General features: G+C 46.9%; 1 long non-coding RNA gene across 1 annotated transcript; it reads right to left on the reverse strand.

Moving 5' to 3' along the window:
- Positions 1–8227: 8227 nt before the first annotated feature.
- LOC119271564 lies at positions 8228–9218 on the reverse strand. Its single transcript, XR_005134611.1, has 2 exons — positions 8758–9218; positions 8228–8669 (listed from the first exon to the last, which is right to left on the reverse strand). It is a non-coding gene; the product is annotated as an uncharacterized LOC119271564 (long non-coding RNA).
- Between the last annotated feature and the right edge of the window lie 4592 nt (positions 9219–13810).

Consider the following 13810-nt stretch of genomic DNA (forward strand, 5'->3'; position numbering starts at 1 on the left):
GAAGTCAAATATAGTTACTACCTCCATTTTTTTGTACACAAGGCCAGTATATCAAAATTACAATTTCCAAAGGGACACTAACACTAATCGAGGCAAAGTTGATGGGGTTAGCAACCAAGGACATTAATATCCCCTGCATGCATGCGGAAGTGAGAAGGTTGGTTTGCATGGCGCTGCATTAATCAAGCGATGAGGAGTGAGATGGTTAGCTCTTTGGTCTTTGGAGAAAAAAATACGCATTAATTGACACGTGAAACGAGGATTTGTATCGATTAAATCCCACGAAGGAAAACCCAGCCTTTCTTTTTTAACACTAGTACTCCTAGTACGTACGTACTTATCCTGTTTGGGTCTAGGCCTTGCATTGCCAAACTTCGCCACACATTTTTGCCAAGCTTGCCTAAAGTTTTCAAAATGAGAAGGAGGTCCACTTGCGCACGGCTATCGCAGTCGCACCGCACCCTCACACGGTCACTCCTGCACGCCGCGGTCGCACCGCACCCTCACACCGTCGCTCCTGCTCGCCGCAAACCCAACCAAGGGAACGCACCCTCACTGACACGTGCTGTCGTATGTGAACACACCAAACTCAGTCATCCAATCGCTGACATGTAATTTTCGTTTCATAGAGTATGTTTATCCAACCGCATGTTGGGGAGTATCCTTATGGCCCGTGCGGTGGTCTGTTGGGGAAGAAGAAGGGGTGAAGGAAAGAAGGGTTAGGAGACGTAGGATATTCATCCAACCACCTGAATGGTAAGTCAGGCGACTTGCATAACAAATATATGTTTTTACACAGCAAAAGATCCATAAAAACAACAACATAAAGAAAAACTACCACTGCTCGCGGAAAGAGACGACCTCGTCGTCTTTGGCTGCCGACGCGAACCAGCCGTCGCTGCCGACATGTGTCTCTGCACCGTGGTTGTCCTCGGCCTCCAGCTACTCGTTCAAGCGGAGCATGCGAGCACTCTGCACGGACGAGAGCATAGCCCGGTTCAAGTCGAGGATGTCGGGTTCCGCCTGCAGGAGGGCCTCGATGGCAGCGACATCCGTGCGCTCCGCGTCGAGTCGAGCCTCCACCGCCCGGTTCAAGTCCAGGACCTCCAGTTCCGCCTGCGGGAGGGCGTCAATGAGAGCGGCATCCGCGCGCCCTGCTTCGAGTCGAGCCTCTGCCGCCCGGTTCAAGTCTAGGACATCCGGTTCCGCCTACAGGAGGGCCTCGATGGCAGCGGCATCCGCGCGCTCCGCCCCAAGTTGATCCTCCGCCGCCCGGTTCACATCCACGACATCTGGTTCCGCCTACAAGAGAGCCTCGATGGTAGCAGCATGCGCGCTCTCCGCGTCGAGTTGAGCCTCTGCCTCCTGGTCCTCCTTTAGTATCTCCATGTTGAACCGCTAGTCCGCCTGCACCATGGGGGACTCGGACGCCGGCACGAAGTCGACGTCCATCGTCTCATACCCATCGGGGGCCTTCTGCGCCGCGACCTCCTCCATGAACATTGGACCGGCTTCCTCCTCCTCGTAGCTTGGCTCCAGAGAATTCGGGGATAGGCACGCCACAAAGCGAGCTTGGGAATGGAGGTCTGTGGCGCCGACCGCCGCCGAGATTTCTGGGCGGCGCTCCGGCGTCAGCATCTTGTAGTAAGTGATCTTGCGGCGCACCATGGCTTTCCGGCGAACTAGGGGACGCTTGATGCGGGCTAGGGGATCGAAAGGTGGGGGAATGGGCTGGAGATTTGGTGTGGTTTGATATGTCTCCAACGTATCAATAATTTTTGATTGCTCCATGCTATATTATCTACTGTTTTGGACTATATTGGGCTTTATTTTCCACTTTTATATTATTTTTGGGACTAACCTATTAACCGGAGACCCAGCCCAGAATTGCTGTTTTTTGCCTATTTCAGTGTTTCGGATAAACAGAATATCAAACGGAGTCCAAACAGAATAAAATCTTCGGAAACGTGATTTTCTCACCGAACGTGATCCAGGAGACTTGGACCCTACTGCAAGGGATCAAAGAGGTGGTCACGAGGGTGAGGGGCACCGCGCGCCCCCTGCCTCGTGGGACCCTCGGTGCTCCACCGATGTACTTCTTCCTCCTATATATACACACGTACCCCCAAACGATCAGAACAGGAGCCAAAAACCTAATTCCACTGCTGCAACTTTCTGTATCCACGAGATCCCATCTTCGGGCCTGTTCCGGAGCTCCGCCGGAAGAGGGCTGTCATCACGGAGGGCTTCTACATCATCCTAGCACCTCCGATGAAGTGTGAGTAGTTTACCTCAGACCTTCGGGTCCATAGTTAGTAGCTAGATGGCTTCTTCTCTCTCTTTGAATCTCAATACAAAGTTCTCCCCCTCGCTTGTGGAGATCTATTCCATGTAATCTTCTTTTCGTGGTGTGTTTGTTGAGATCGATGAATTGTGGGTTTATGATCAAGTTTATCTATGAATAATATTTGAATCTTCTCTGAATTCTTTTATGCATGATTGGTTATCTTTGCAAGTCTCTTCGAATTATCCGTTTGGTTTGGCCAACTAGATTGGTAGTTCTTGCCATGGGAGAAGTGCTTAGCTTTGGGTTCGATCTTGCGGTGTCCTTACCCAGTGACAGAAGGGGCAGCAAGGCACGTATTATATCGTTGCCATCGAGGATAACAAGATGGGGTTTATTTCATATTGCATGAATTTATCTCTCTACATCATGTCATCTTGCTTAAAAGTTACTCTGTTTTTAACTTAATACTCTAGATGCATGCTAGATAGCGGTCGATGAGTGGAGTAATAGTAGTAGATGCATAATTGTTTCGATCTACTTGTCACGGACGTGATGCCTATATACATGATCATGCCTAGATATTCTCATAATTATGCACAATTCTGTCAATTGCTCAACAGTAATTTGTTCACCCACCGTAGAATACTTATGCTCTTGAGAGAAGCCACTAGTGAAACCTATGGCCCCCGGGTCTATTGTCATCATATCAATCTCCATCACTTTTATATTGTTTTGCTATTTACTTTGCCTTTACCTTTTTACTTTGCATCTTTATATCAAAAATACCAAAGATATTCTATCTATCAGATCTCACTCTCGTAAGTGACAGTGAAGGGCTTGACAACCCCTAATCGCGTTGGTTGCGAGTAGTTATCGCTTTGTGCAGGTACGAGGGACTTGAGCATGGGCTCCTACTGGATTGATACCTTTTTTCTCAAAAACTGAGGGAAATACTTACGCTACTCTGCTGCATCATCCCTTCCTCTTCGAGGAAAACCAAAGCAAGCTCAAGACGTAGCATGGTTTTAGGGCAGTGGCTGGCATAGGCCGAGCAGCGAAGGTTCTGGTGTTAATAGTGGTTCCGGTGACGACTGGTCAATCGGCTTTGACTGTACATCGCTCTTGTCGCGTTCGCGTTGCAGCCTGGCATGCTGGACCCTCCACGTCGCTCACCAAATGGAACGCGCTTCGTCTTGCGTTTTCGCTCGCTTGTGGGACCGCAGTTGAGAGCAAACCGACGTCCCTCCCCCTCCCCCGCCTACGTCATTTATTATACCACCACTCCCTCCATTTTATGCGGAGTAAATAAAAACAGAGGGACTATACTACGGATGAGGATCCCCTGACGTCGCCAAACCCATTGAGTAACTGACATGCGGGGCCTAGCAAGCATGGGGTCCGCCAGTAAGTGACCGAAAGGGAGGGTAAGGCAGGGATACCTACGTCAGAGGATCCACTTCCACTATACTACTTTGACCAAATGTTAGAGTAATAATATATGACATGCAACTTACACAAATGTTAGAGTAATAATATATGACATGCAACTTACACAAAGCATACATGGTCTAATGCGTATTTCGAGGCTAACTTTGACCAAATGTTAGAGTAATAATATATGAGATGCAACTTACACAAAGCATACGGTCAAATTCGTATGTGAAAGGAGTTTCCAATGATATAATTTTCACATTATACATCTCATGTACTATTAATCTTGTCAATAGTCAAATTGGAAACCATCTCGAGTACAAATCTAGGAGTACGTACGAATCTAACAATATTGATTGGGCGTTGTTGAATGTTGATACCTTTTTGATCAAACTAGATATACTTTGACTACACATAAAACTTATATGTAAACTAGAAAGGATAGGAGGGCTTATATTGTACGTTCAAAAACGAAACGAACATTGAATACCCTTTATATATGATTTGCGGATGCTATGATCACCGGTTCAAAATTTTGAATCCGCCTTAGGTATCACGTGCCCCCACTCGTTCCCTCTCGATTTCATCTCGGGGTCTGGAGATCTATTGAAAGAGGACTAGGGTGGGTACATGTGAATGATACTCGGTGGAATGTTCAAATGAGGCATGCGGGAGGATGGACTCGACTGGAGGGCGACATGATCGATGGAGAAGAGGGTTGGAGAGGAATGAGAAATAAGCAAACGCCACATGATTATACTTGAACGGCTCAAATAAACAATAAGTTGTCTCGCTTGGCCTACATAGTGAAAGGCCTAATGCGCAACGTGGAGCACTGAAGCTCGAATATGGCCGGGAAAATAGGGAAACAGACATGTGGGGCACACCCCTCGGGACAACGTAGCGTAGACTAGTCCAATGGAGGAGCTGGCCCACGACCTCCTCGCCATCGACAACCTTTCATGTGGGTCGTTGGGGCCAACAACGGGGCGCAGCTCCAGCACCGCCTCTGGACACGGCGACCGCAGTGAGCGACACGCTCATATCGTCTCTAGACATGGTCGGTTTCAGTTTGCCGAGGGTGGCGTTAGTGTTGTGGCACGACCAATGGTATGTTTGGTTTGTGCCCAAGGTTGCCCCATCAAAGCATTGGGTAGCCAAAATTTTGGTTGAGGTATTGGTTGCCCATGATTTGGCCGACATTGGCAAGAAAAATGAACTTGAGTTGGCTAGAGTTCATTGGCATGCCAAAGAAATGGCAACCATCCAAACAAAGACCAATCTTTGGGTCATGACCAAAATTTTGGTTGAGGTATTGGTTGCCCATTATTTGGCTGACATTGGAAAGAAAAATGAACTAGAGTTGGCTAGAGTTCATTGGCATGCCAAAAAATTGCAACCATCCAAACAAAGACCAATCTTTTGGTCATGACCAAAATTTTGGCAAGGTGCACTTTGGCCACAATCCAAACACACCCCAACACCCGGCTCGTCCAGGATGCACGGGGCGCCGCGACGCGTCCGCGGAGTGGTGTAGCACGGCCAACTGCATCCTCTGGACCTGAGACCATGCCGGGTCGTCTTGCTTTTTCAATGACATGCGGGGATCGCATGTGAGCAAAGGGCATCCCCAACGTTGCCACGACCGCAGCTGACTACCCTGGCACACCAAAACCCTCGTCCCTGGCGCCGTCGCGCGGTGCGTTCACAGCCGGCGCCAGCTCCCCGCGTTCATGCCGTCCATTCCTATGACGTCATTAAGAGGCTCGGTGCCCGCGGAACCAACTCCGGCGACTTAATGATGCACCGGACGCTTGGCCTCACCAGAATGCGCTACTTAAAGCGGCAACACCCATCTAACCTCCACACCATAGCGCATCGTCCTCCTACCTGGAACCACATCCACCATGACCGCAAGCGCGAATGCTCTGCGGGAGATCTTGTCTTCGGGGATGGAACTCGAGGTCGCCGCCCTCGCTCAAGTCGCCACACAAGCGGTGGCCACGCTAGTGGCCGACAACGGGAGCACTGTCATCCACGCTTCCTACTTGCCACCGTCCAACGTCCGGCACCACCGAGGTCGGGGACTCCTCCGAGGATGAGTAGGGCATGGGAGGCGGCAGTGTAACGCCCTCGATGCGGCTATATCTCCCATGTGTCGAAGAACGACTTAGAGGCATAACCGCATTGAAAGCAATGTCGCAAGTGAGGTAATCTTCACACAACCCATGTAATACATAAGGGAAAGAGATACATAGTTGGCTTACAATCGCCACTTCACACAATACATGAATAAAGCATTACATCATCCAGATACAATCAAGGTCCGACTACGGAACCAAAATAAAAGAAGACTACCCCAAAAGCTACACAGATCCCCGATCGACCCCAACTGGGCTCCACTACTGATCAACTAGAACGAAATAACACAAAGGACAAGATCTTCATCGAGCTCCTCCTTGAGCTTGGTCGCGTCATCCGCAGGGTTCAACGGCACCTGCAAGCTGGTTTGGAAGTATCTGTGAGTCACGGCGACTCAGCAATCTCGCACCCTCGCGATCAATACTATTTAAGCTTATGGGTAAGGTAAAGGTATGAGATGGAGCTGCAGCAAGCGACTAGCATATATGGTGGCTAACATACGCAAAAGAGAGCGAGAAGAGAAGGCAAAGCACGCTCGAGAAGCTATGATCAAGAAGTGATCCTAGAACAACCTACGTCAAGCATAACTCCAACACCGTGTTCACTTCCCGGACCCCGCCGAGAAGAGACCATCACGGTTACACACGCGGTTGATGCTTTTTAATTAAGGTCAACTTCAGGTTTTCTACAACCGGACGTTAACAAATTCCCATCTGCCCATAACCGCGGGCACGGCTTTCGAAAGTTCAAATCCCTGCAGGGGTGTCCCAACTTAGCCCATCACAAGCTCTCACGGTCAACGAAGGAATAGACCTCCTCCCGAGACATTCCGATCAGACTCGGTATCCCGGTTCTACAAGACATCCTCGACAATGGTAAAACAAGTCCAGCAAAGCCACCCAGATGTGCCGACAAATCCCGATAGGAGCTGCACATATCTCGTTCTCAGGGCACACCGGATGAGCAAGACGTCGGGTGGGCCAGCCCAGAGTTGCCCCTGGTAGCTCCGGACATCGCTCAGTTTGGACCACCACTCAAAGGAGCACTGGCCCGGGGGATTTAATAAATATGACCGTTGGGCAGGCCTACCCAAGGGAAAAAAGGCTAGGTGGCGAATGGTAAAACCAATGTTGGGCCTTGCTGGAGGAGTTTTATTCAAGGCGAACTATCAAGGGGTTCCCATTATACCCAACCGCGTAAGGAACGCAAAATCCGGGAACATAACACGGATATGACGGAAACTAGGGCGGCAAGAGTGGAACAAAACACCAGGCATAAGGCCGAGCCTTCCACCCTTTACCAAGTATATAGATGCATTAATTAAATAAGATATATTGTGATATCCCAACAAGTAAACATGTTCCAACAAGGAACAACATAACCATGTACCAACAAGGTACAAACTTCAATCTTCACCTGCAACTAACAACGCTATAAGAGGGGATGAGCAAAGCGGTAACATAGCCAATCAACGGTTTGCTAGGACAAGGTGGGTTAGAGGCGTGGTTCAACAATATAGGAGGCATGATAAGCAAGTGGTAGGTATCGCAACATAGGCATAGCAAAAGAGTGAGCATCTAGCAAGCAAAGATAGAAGTGATCTCGAGGGTATGATCATCTTGCCTGAAATCCCGCAAGGAAGAAGAACGAGTCCATGAAGAAGACAAACTGACGTAGTTGAACGAATCCTCACAACACGACGTTATCGAAACCAACCCGAAGAAGCAACACCGGAAAGAAACAGACAACATAGTAAACAACCAACATATAGACATGGCATGATGCACAAACAATTATGATGCATGTCCAGTTTAATGAAGCATGGCATGGCAAAGTGCACAAACAACACTACAAGTTAAGTGGAGCTCAATATGCAACGAGTTGCATATTGACGGAACACCACATGCCTTATTTAGTTCTCTCTCGTTTATGTACTCAACAAAAATAAATGTTTGTTAACATGGCAAGAGGTGAAGCAAATGAAAACTACCTATCTAGTCAGTTTAAATGTGGCCGGAAACAACGAACAACAATTCCGGAAACTCCTCATATGCATATATTAGGTTCGGTACTGTTCTGCCCTAAACATAATTTTAGAGTTGTTAAGCATGCAAAGTGAAGCCACCATGTTAAACTAGGCATTTTTCTACCCCATTTACATATAAAGTTTATTAAAATCCGAGCTATGGTTATTTAGTTACGAGAGAAATCATTTTAACAAGTTATTTAAGCAGATTTATACAAAAAACATTTTAAACATTTTAAACATAGATGAAAGTTGGATATTATTAATCTACACAAAATTCTAAGCAACTTTCATATATAATTCATTTTAATCCGATGCACGGTTGAGAAGTTATTAAATGCATGAAGTATGAGGGTTTTTCTGCAAAACTGCAAAACCTGGGATAATAGCTAAATTCGCAGAGCCTAAAAAAAGATACTGGGCCAAATCCTGTTGGCCCAACAGGAAGAGGGGATCTGGAGGGCGGCTCACGTCGGCCCGACTGGCGCTGCGGATCTGGACCAGGGTGAACTGGGCCTTGGCGCTGCAGGAGGTCTACATTGTTGCTAGAGTTGGGCCAGGGTGAGGCCACGGTCAACGAAGGCTCGAGGCAGGGGCGTCTCCCTCCTGCTCGACTGCAGAAGCAGAGGCACGGCAGGGAGCCTGCAGCGGCGCGAGGCTGCAATGGCGCTAGAGTGGGCGCACGGAACGGAGGGAGGTGCGGCGAGATGGGCTCTTCAGGCAGGGGACGGTGGCGAGGATCCACCGGATCTCACGAGGGGAGCTTGTTCCTGACGGTGGGAGCTGCAGAGGCCATGGCGGGGGAAGAATTTAGAGGGGATGCAGCAGGAAAGAGAGAACACAAGGGAAGGAGAGCAGGGGCAAGGCTCACCGGAGCATGAGCGGGCGGCAAGGACGAAGCAAAAGTGACCCGAGCTGGCAGGTGACTAGGGCGCCGCGGCTCCATCTCGATGGACAGTTGCCATGGTCTGTTTCCTGTGAAGAGAAGCGAGAGAGATGAGAGATAGAGAAGCACGGGGAGGAAGGGAGATACAGGGGAGGAGAGGAGCGGGACGAGGCCGGTCCTCGCCATGATCGTCGGCGTGCTGGAGAGAAGCTCCGGCGAGGTGGACGGAATCGAGCTCCTCCCGATCTGGCTCGGTGCGGCTGCTGCGGGGCTGAGGGGAGAGGACGCCTGGGATGGCTCCTGGCCATCTGATCCAGATCGAAAGGTCGAGGTTGACCGAATCTTGGCAGGTGGTGGGGGTTGGCTGATGGTTTGGATCGGAGGGATGCAGGGATTGGTTCGGCGCTGAAACCAAGGGAGAGAGTGGCGGCGGCGGAGACGAGAGGGATTTGGTGGATGGGACAATGTCTCTAGATTTTAGGGTTTGCACTGTATATATAGCAACCTGATTAGGTTTAGGGGTAAAAGGTCCCTCCGATCTTAATCGGACGGTCCCGGATAAATAGGCTAGGGAGATCAAATAATAAAATGGAGATGTCTTGTAGACATTTGGGGATGATCCGGATCCAACGCTGACGACTGCCTGGGTCGGGTCCGGGACAATTTCGGACGTGCACGTGAGGGGTTCGATACACTGTGCAGCGAGGGTTTCTGGGCCTGGTGGTTGATAGCGGACTGTGAAGAAGGGCTAGGACTGAGAGGAAAGAGGGGGGATGCTGCCCGGCGACTGTTTCCGGAGACCGAAAACGTCCGACGTTAGACCGGCTATACTGCCGCTATAGTTAATCGTTGGGGCGTCAAACGAACTCCGATTGCGATGAAAACTTGAGAGGCGGTCTACCTACACTATAACAAGACCACACGTCAACTCTCATCCCATTCCGAGAACACTTTCCGGCCACTTATAAAATACTATTTCGGACATGCCGCGGGCGTGTGCAAGTGTGGTTGGGCTCAGAATGGACAACAGAGAGAACTCAGAGAACTCGGACGAACGCAAGTTTTAAAACATGATGATGCAATGCACATGATGACATGGCAAGATGCAACATGCAAACAAATGACAAGGCAACAACAGCGAATAACTGGACGACACCTGGCACATCGGTCTCGGGGCGTTACAACACTCCACCACTACTAGAGGATCTCGTCCCGAGATCTAGAATGGCACCGGAGGGACAACGGAAAAGAAAAGAGGAGAGGTACAACTAAGTTGCTTCCTGGACAAACGAGTGAAATCACGAACCTTGAGAGGTTGGTCAAATGGAAAGAAAGAATGCAACGGAGATGAACAAAGTTGAAAACCTCCGTTAGAAAAAAAAGAACAAGGAACATTGTGAAAAACCTTGAGGTTGAAGGGCAAGATATATATTGAAACCACTCCGGCTAAAACAAGATAGAGAACGATTAAGAATGGTATAATTTGGACAGCACTCCGACTGTAAATGGAAGGAATTGAACTAGACAAGATGAGACGATACTTGAAAAGAGGACACAACACTCCGGTTAAAAGGATAAGCACGAAAAGAACACGATCCTGATCAAACAAGAAGATGGGTTGAAGAGAGCAACATCACAATACCTCCGGAACAAAAGTAATAATGGAATGAATGAAGGGAATAAAAAAACGAGAGCACGCTTACAACAAATGCTAGAACGGAGTTGTTGGAAAACCAACAACGAAAAGAATAAGAGTGATATGGTCTTATGGGATACCTCTCAAATTATGAGGTGACAACCTGGCACTCAAGGAAAAAGAATTGGATTGATAAGAACAAGGGGACGAGAAACTTATTTCACCGGGAGGATAAATGAAGAAGTTGGATCATTTATAAGCACCATAAATAGCCACAATCCTTAGGGAAAGCTTTAGGTGAAATATAACCCAAGATAACTCCAATGGCAAGATTGATGGATTTAAAATACCTCATTCTTAACAATGTGTGAATCATGAAGCATGAACTCAAATTAGCAAGAATGATGTAAAACCACCTCCAATGATATGGTAGAAAGAAATGCACTCCAGATAGCAAGATGCAGAAAACTTGAGCTTCTTAGCAAAGAATGTCGATGAACACTTCGAGAAGGAATTAAATCCTTGATGAATCACCATGTCGAGCCTTCGTGAAAAACTCCGGTAAAAGGAATGATCAAACGAAATGGAGGATGAAAAAAATAAGGTTGAAGCCTTGCAATGATTTAGATGGACCTCCGTGGTGATGTAATTGCGAGAGCTAGGAACTCCGGGAAAAAAAGATAAAGCCAACTTGAGAAGGTCTTCAAGAAATCACCGGTCGGGATTGGAAAGAATGAATGAATTGATACGGAAGAGAGATCTTGAATGAACCACCGTAAGAATTAAAAATGAACGAAGAGAAGATAAAGAAACATTGGAAAGAATTCAACTTGAGAAAGTCTTCAAGAAATCACCGATCGGGATTGGAAAGAACGAATGAATTGATACGGAAGAGAGATCTTGAACGAACCACCGTAAGAATTAAAAATGAACGAAGAGAAGATAAAGAAACATTGGAAAGAATTTGCAAATGAACGAAGATGTTTGAGAGAATTTAGATACATGAGAACGAAGAGATTACGAGCTGATTAAAGAATATTAAATGATGCACCGGTGAGATTTGGGGAACAAGAGCTGTAAGCTGAGAATGAATAAATTTGAAAAGATGGCCCTTCGGAGGAAAGAAATGGAAACAACTCATGAAATGCTCCGGATGGTTGAAAAGAATATCTCCCAATCGAATACAATTATGAGAGGATGGCATGAAGCTAGAACCATGAATCTCTGAGAGAGAGGATAAGATATGGAGGAAAAATTCTTCTTCGGTCTTCAAATGTTGAGAATGACGATGAGAAACACCAACAAGAGTTGTTGAGATACTCCGGGATGAAAATTATAAAGGTTGAACCAATGATGAAAAGAATTTGAAAGATCTTGGAGAAGGCAATTGACTAATGATAACTCATTCTTACGTCAAACTTTGAAAATATTTTGGGAATAGCTCCGGGAAAATAAGAAGAGTTAGGTAAGATCCTGGGAAAAAACCTGTGGGTTAAGGCCCACTCAAAAGAAACACCATTGAAATGATTTAAAAGAGAGAATGCACCAGTTGAATTAGAATGCTTAAATGATATAACATCCTCAAAAGAGTTTGAACGAAAGCAGAGTGGTAACATGAATCTTCAAAATATCTTGAGCACTCCGGAACAATTGAATAGCAAGAAGTGAATGATTAAGAATTGCACCGGCATGAGAAAGCATTGAAACGAGGAGAGGATATGATCAACAAAGCTTGACTTGAAACCACCGGAGAAGAAAAGAATGAAGAATGACGAACTAGTAGAACATCTTCATGGAAACCACCGGGTAAGAACATTGACGGAAAAGAATGGAGAGACTTCACAAAAATAAAAGGATACTTGATAAAGAAATCTGAGTCCTTGAAGAAAACAAGGGTGGGAGGGTGGGAAAACAAAGACAACTTGGAACGGATGAAGCAAACACCGTTGAGAAGAACTGATAATTGATCTTACGGTTGTAGAAATGATCGGATTCACTTGAAGAGAAACACGCCGGTTGAAAAAGGATTGACATGGCAATCTCGATTATCATGAAGGATTAGTATTCACATCGGAGTATGAGAAACACCATTTAGGAAAGGTATGGAATCAACACTTGACTTTGAAGCAACTCGAATACCACAACTCAAAACAAACAAAGGATTGGCTTGCAGAATAAGCCAGAATAAACATATGATAGAGATTTCGTCCAAAGATTTCGTGGTGGGGCCTACACGGGATCGATCGTACAACACCATCATGTACAAGGCAGTGCACATGACATACGAAGCGTCCCCGAGTCGGCATAGCCAAGGACTCTTTAAGACACAATGAGACCACTGTAAAACCAACCGTGAATAGGCGGACCACTAGACGTCGAACCCTAATTTCATATCATACATCTGTCGAAAAGATATCCTAAGAGCTACTTGAATTCCCACTTATAAACTCCAGAAATTTTCCGGTTATGCAATCAGGTGTTGGGGATACAGGGGAAGCATAATATCTCACCCAAAACTAGCAAATCCTACATCCAGCTGTATCCATCCTTTAACACATAACCAAGAAACCTTCGGAAATCGTCTACCTCAACCTTCGAAAAGCATCTGTTATACGAGTTATGGCAATACTCCCGAACTCCCGCCCCAGTACTGGGTGGCGTCGAGGTTATCTCACCAACAACTGCATAAAACAGATTTTCGATGTCGGCGAAACTAATCTTAGGTATACCAGAACTGCAACGATACAATTGTGACGACAACACCTCGGAGCTCAACTCCCCGGGACACTGCCACAACCCCTAAATGACAGGAGGCACCAAGAACAATGTTCTCATCACAAAACCATCGGAACGATTCCAAGATACTCGCGTGATCCTAAAAAACAAAATTTCGTGAAATTTGAGAAGAGAAGAGTCAAAACTCTACGTCAGGATGCCGCACCAGAGCAACCAAGGGACTGGGAAGTAAAAAGAATTCCTAAACTCTCCGATATATAATTCCTAAATGGCTCAAAACATTTTTTCTAGACTCAACTCGTCAGCTAATCGATCAAGCAGGGGGCTCCTAAGGTCGGGGAAGGCTCTGATTACCAACTTGTAACGCCCTCGATGCGGCTATATCTCCCACGTGTCGAAGCACGACTGAGAGGCATAACCGCATTGAAAGCAATGTCGCAAGTGAGGTAATCTTCACACAACCCATGTAATACATAAGGGAAAGAGATACATAGCTGGCTTACAATCGCCACTTCACACAATACATGAATAAAAGCATTACATCATCCAGATACAATCAAGGTCCGACTACGGAACCAAAATAAATGAAGACTACCCCAAAAGCTACACAGATCCCCGATCGACCCCAACTGGGCTCCACTACTGATCAACTAGAACGAAACAACA

This window comes from Triticum dicoccoides, chromosome 3A (assembly GCF_002162155.2).
Source record: "Triticum dicoccoides isolate Atlit2015 ecotype Zavitan chromosome 3A, WEW_v2.0, whole genome shotgun sequence".
In the NCBI taxonomy this organism is placed as follows: Eukaryota; Viridiplantae; Streptophyta; class Magnoliopsida; order Poales; family Poaceae; genus Triticum; species Triticum dicoccoides.